The 5756-nt window shown below is 51.3% G+C and overlaps 1 protein-coding gene across 1 annotated transcript in view; it reads left to right on the plus strand.

Annotated features, from left to right (window-relative positions):
• ORAI2 (ORAI calcium release-activated calcium modulator 2) overlaps window positions 1–5756 on the plus strand; it is a 24956-nt gene that overhangs the window by 2099 nt on the left and 17101 nt on the right. The window contains exon 2 of the mRNA XM_011929968.1: window positions 4256–4431. The gene's annotated coding sequence lies outside the window, so the exon portion shown is untranslated. The remainder of the gene's footprint in view (window positions 1–4255; window positions 4432–5756) is intronic.

Below are 5756 nucleotides of genomic sequence, written 5' to 3' on the forward strand. Positions count from 1 at the left end.
CCCCCCGGCCCCTGTGAAAAAAACCAAGATTAGGGGAGAATCATGAAGTAATGTCCCTCATCGCTGTTGGGTGAGAAGGAGTCTGGAACTGAACACAGAGGTGTGGGTAACAGAATCATCTCAGAAAACCTCACACACAAGAATTCTCATGGCCAGGCACAGTGAGTTCATGCCTGTAATCCCAGCACTTTGGAAGGCCGAGGCGGGAGGATCGCTTGAACCCAGGAGTTTGAGACTAGCCTGGGCAACAGAGTGAGACCTCATCTCTACAAAAAGTTGTAAAATTAGCTGGGCATGATGGTGTGCACTTATAGTCCCAGCTACTTGGGAAGCTAAGGTAGGAGGATCCTTTGAGCCCAGGAGTTCAAGGCTGCAATGAGCCATGATCACTCCACTGCACTGCAGCTTGGGTAGCACAGTGAGACCCTGTTTCAAAAACAAACATATCTAGGTTCCCTGGTGATGCCCCTGTGATTCTGCATCATTATGATTCATGCCCAAATATACATTTAAACAGGTACCTGCTCCAGGAGATTCTACTACAGAACCTGCCCCCTTAATTAGTTAACTTTGAGACAAGGTCTTGCTCTGTTATCCTGGCTGGAGTGCAGTGGTGCCATCATTGCTCACTGCAGCCTCCAACTCCTGGTCTCAAGCATTCCTCCCGCCTCAGCCTCCCAAGCAGCTAGGACTGCAAGCATGTACCACCATGCCAGCCTGATTTTTGTTTATTTTTGAAACAAAGTCTGGCCCTTTTGCCCAGGCTGGGGTGCAGTGGCATGATCTTGGCTCACTGCAACCTCCACCTCTCGGGCTCAAGCCATTCTCCTACCTCATCCTCCCAAGTAGCTGGGACTACAGGTGTGCACCACTGTGCCTGGCTAATTTTTGTATTTTTTGTAGAGACGGGGTTTCACATCTTGCCCAGGCAGATCTCCACCTCCTGGGCTCAAACGACCCTCCCACCTCAGCCTCCCAAAGTGCTGGGATTACAGGTGTGTACCACCAAGCCCTGCCCTGTTACTATTTTAAATTTACTTCCCTGTTTCCTATATTTATATTTTGGTAAAAAACAAAAACTAAGACATTAAAATTGAGTTAGAGGAGTGTTCTACTAACTGTTGAAAATAGAACTCAGGCCAGTTCCTTTGCATTCATTGTGGAGACGCGTGTTTTCTCCTTCTCCCTCTTGGAAGTTAATTTCTGTTTACTATTTGGCATACTTGACTAAAGTGAGCTATGATTACCATATATTAACATATATTTCAGTAGAGAGAACACTCTTGGAAATTAACCTGGAGCAAGTTCCGGGTGGCCGTTTCCTGTTTTCTTACTCCACAGAACATCGTGTAACCCCAGCACTTTGGGAGGCCTATGTGAGAGGATCACTTAAGGCCAGGAGTTCAAGACCAGCCTGAGCAACATAGTGAGACGCCCCGTCTCTACCAAATAAAGATTGAAAAGTGCGCCTGGCCTGGTGGCATAGACCTCACTACTTCCGAGGCTAAAGTGGGAGAATCACTTGAGCCTGGGAGATCCAGGCTGCAGTGAACCATGATTCTGCCTCTGCACTCCAGCCTGGGTAACAAAGTAAGACCTCATCTCAGAAATAAAAGGCCGGGTGCAGTGGCTCACACCTGTAATCCCAGCACTTGGAGGCTGAGGTGAGTGGATCACCTGAGGTCAGAAGTTCGAGACCAACCTGGCCAACATGGTGAAACCTTGTCTCTACTAAAAATACAAAAATTAGCCAGGCGTGGTGATGAGAGCCTGTAAATCCCAGCTACTTGGGAGGCTAAGGCAGGAGAATTGCTTGAATCCGGGAGTCAGAGGTTGTAGTCAGCCAAAATGGCACCACTGCACTTCAGCCTGGGCAACAAGAGTGAAACTTCGTCTCAAAAAATAATAATAAAAAAACATAGCACATGTTTATTGAGCATCAACTAAGTGCAAAATCCAAAGGATTCCAAGGCCCATGGGTAGGCACTGGGGATGGTGGTGGACGAAACACAGTCTTTGCCTTCAGGGGGCTCCAGGTCTGAGCAGGAACAGGATCGGGGAGAGCAGCACAGCATGCTGTGTGGGCACTTGACCCAGGCCTCTGCAAGGGCGAGCACCGAGGTGAACTCTTAGGTGGCTCAGGAGAACAAGAGTGCCCAGAAAGCGAGCTGGGGAGGGAGGAGGCGCCCTGCCATGGCCTCAGACCCTGTTAATAAGGGGACTGGAGTCTCAGAGGCCACAGGGTAGAGGCTGGAACGGAGAGACATGGGGGACCTTTGAGTTTGTGGAAGGGGACAAGGCTCCTGCCTTGCCATGCAGACCAGAGATGATGGTGGCCTGAGTTAGTGCAGAAGCAAATGAGGACAGGGAGAAGTAGGGGAGAGTCCAGCGACATGGAGGTGGGAGAATTCACACGACCTGATGGGGAGGGGACTCATGGTTGCCAGCAGCTGAGTGGGTGAGGGAACCCTTCTGAGACAGCTGACCCAGGGCTGATGGCTGAAACATCGTCTGGGTTTAGGAGCTGGGTTTATGTGGGCAGATCACCTGAGGTCAGGAGTTGGAGACCAGCCTGGCCAACACGGTGAAACCCTGTCTCTCCTAAAAAATATATACAAAAATTAGCTGGGCATAGTGGTGAGCACCTGTAATCCCAGCTACTTGGGAGGCTGAGGCAGAATTGCTTGAACTCGGGAGGTGGAGGTTGCAGTGAGCCAAGATCACGCCATTGCAATCCAGCCTGGATGACCAGCGAAACTCCATCTCAAAAAGAAAGTGATTATAGGCCAGGCGTGGTAACAACCCAGTAATCTCAACATTTTGGGAGCCTGAGGCCAGCAGATCACGTGAGGCTAGGAGTTCTGAGACCGGTCTGACCAACATGGTGAAACCCTGCCTCTACTAAAAATACAAAAATTAGCCAGGCTTAGTGGCCTGTGCCTGTATTCCCAGTTACTTGGGAGGCTGAGGCATGAGAATTGCTTGAACTCAGGAGGTGGAGGTTACAGTGAGCTGAGATGGCACCACTGCACTCCAGCCTGGGCAACAGAGACTCTGTCTCATAAAATGAGAGAGAGAGAGAAAAAGAAAGAAAGAAAAGAATAAAATGGAAGGAAGGAAGGGAGGGGAGGGAGGGAGAGAGGAAGGAAGGAAGGAAGGGGAAAGAAAAGAAGGAAGTGAAGGACGGAGGGAAGGAGGAGGAAGGGAGGGAAGGAAGGAAAGGAATGAAGGGAGGGAGGAAGGGAGAAAGAGAAAAGAGAGAAGGGAGGAAGGGAGGGAAAGAAAAGCAAGCAAGCTATTCTGTCTGGTTAGGATACCAGCTCTGAAAAGCACTGGCAATTATGACTTGCATTTTGCTTCTGTCTGGGCGTGCTGGATAAATGTGCCTGGGGGGTGGCGGCATCAGTAACAGGCACAGGAAGCTTTCTCAAGGATGAGTGAAGTTGCTGCAAGAGTGAGAATTCAACAAAGGACTCCTTTGCTGAAAGCACGTTCATCTGTGATGCAAACTACCGCCGTTTACAAAGTGTTTTCTTCCTGTGTGTTTTTTTTTTTTTTTTTTTTGAGACAGAGTCTTGCTCTCTGACCCAGACTGGAGTACAATGGCATGATCTTGGCTCACTGCAACCTCCGCCTCCCAAGTTCAAGTGATTCTTCTGCCTCAGCCTCCCCAGTAGCTGGGACTACAGGCGTGCACTACCGCACCTGGCTGATTTTTGTATTTTTAGTAGAGACGGGGTTTCACCAGTTGACCTGGCTGGTCTTGAACTCCTGGCCTCAGGTGATCGGCCTTCCAAAGTGCTGGGATTACAGGCGTGAGCCATTGAGATATATTTTACCAAGAGCTCCACATTGGAAAGCCATAGCATGATTGCTTTTTGAGGACTTTGCCCCCTGAAATTCAAATGATCCCTTATCCATAGCCATTGATGGGGGTGGCGGGAGGAGGGCCAGTAAGGAACCCTGGGCTCTTCTTATGCCCACGTTAGGGCCTAACCTGCCTTTTAGGTCAGTAACCTGGAGGGGGAAACCTGGTTTATTAGACTAAGTGTCCCTGTGGTTTCCATTCTGGCTGTCAGCAGTAGTCTGTAAAATACAACTCGAAGTGTAGATGGATTTAACCTGGCGTCCGTAACATCTACTCTTCCAATTGTCATAAAATGTGGGCTGGCTGACATGAGTGGAATTTTTCCTTCGTTTGGATAAATGTGTCACGGTCCAATGCTGTTGTGACAGATGGAAAAATCCTATGTAGGGCACACAGCAGCCTACCCGGCACGGAGGAAGGACTCCAAGGGACCGTCTGGCACCGCCGGGCTGATAGGAACCCATCTTGTCTGTCTGTGAATTATTCATGTGCTGCACTTCCTGAAAAGAACGCTCCTGTTTGACTACCTCACTTGTAAAACCGCAGAGAGTTCACCATTAAGGGTGAGAGGCTCCCTGCAGTAGAGAGTGGAAGGGACTAGGGCACAGCAGAAACTCTTTGCTGCTGTCTGCGAACAGCCTGAGAAAGACAGCATGCTGCACTAGAGTTGGGACCCCAGGGGTCTTGCTGTGCCTGTGAGTAGCAGTGCGCTCTGGGTGGCAATCCCCAATTAGCTCAGTGCAAGCTCTTCGTGGTGCCATCCAACATCCTGGGCAGGGGCCAGGCAAGGTGGCTTATGCCTCTGTGCCCAGCACTTTGGGAGGCTGAGGTGGGAGGATCACTTGAGCCCAGCAGTTCGAGACCAGCAGAGGCAACATAGTGAGATCCCGTTTCTATTTTTCAAAAAAATTTAAAAAGTAGCTGGACGTTGTGGCACATACCTGTAATCCCAGTGCTTTGAGAGGCTGAATCACTTGAGGCCAGTTTAAGACCAGTCTGGCCAACACAGGGAGACCCATCTCTAAAAAAGAATTTTTTTTTTTTTGGCCGGGCACGGTGACTCACACCTGTCATCCCAGCACTTCGGGAGGCCGAGGCCAGCGGATCACCTGAGGTCAGGAGTTCAAGACCAGCCCAGCCAACATGGTGAAACCCCGTCTCTACTGAACATACAAAAAAGTAGCCAGGCTAGTGGCCTGCACCTGTAGCTCAGGAAGCTAAGACAGGAGAATCGTTTCAACCCTGGGGGCGGATGTTGCAGTGAGCGGAGATGGCACCACTGCACTCCAGCCTGGGCGACATGGCAAAACTCCCTCTCAAAAAACAAAAACAAATTTTTTTAAATTACCACGTTGTGGTGGCTCCTGCCTGTAGCCTCAGCACTTTGGGTGACTGAGGCGGGAGGATCACTTGAGCCCTGGAATTCGAGGCTGCAATGAACCATGATCGCACCACTGCAGTCCAGCCTGGGTGACAGAGCCAGACCCTGTCTCAAAAAAAAAAAAAAAAAAAATCCTGTGAAAACTCGGGCATGGCCAGACGGATTCTCCCCCCTCCCCACCTTCCTTTCCCCTCCACTGCCCACCTGGCACCCGCCCGCCCTGTCCCCACTCCCCACCCCTCCATGCAGCCAGCGTCCAATGCTGGGCACCCCCCGAGGCTCCCCCTGCCAAGCCCGGGGCTTCCCTTTTGCGCCCGGACCCAGGGGCAGGGAAAGCCCAGCTCGTGGTCTGTGGGTAGCCGGATCTCCGATGGGGCGGGGGCCTCGCCTTGACTCCCAGAGCTGGGGCAGGGGACGGGAGCTGGGGCAGAAGGGATGCGCGCGGGTCAGGGCCTTCCCACCTCCCCAGCTCCTCTCCAGCGCGCGATCCCGGGGTGGTTCCAGGTA

Source organism: Colobus angolensis, unplaced genomic scaffold, assembly GCF_000951035.1.
Source record: "Colobus angolensis palliatus isolate OR3802 unplaced genomic scaffold, Cang.pa_1.0 Scaffold120, whole genome shotgun sequence".
NCBI lineage: Eukaryota > Metazoa > Chordata > Mammalia > Primates > Cercopithecidae > Colobus > Colobus angolensis.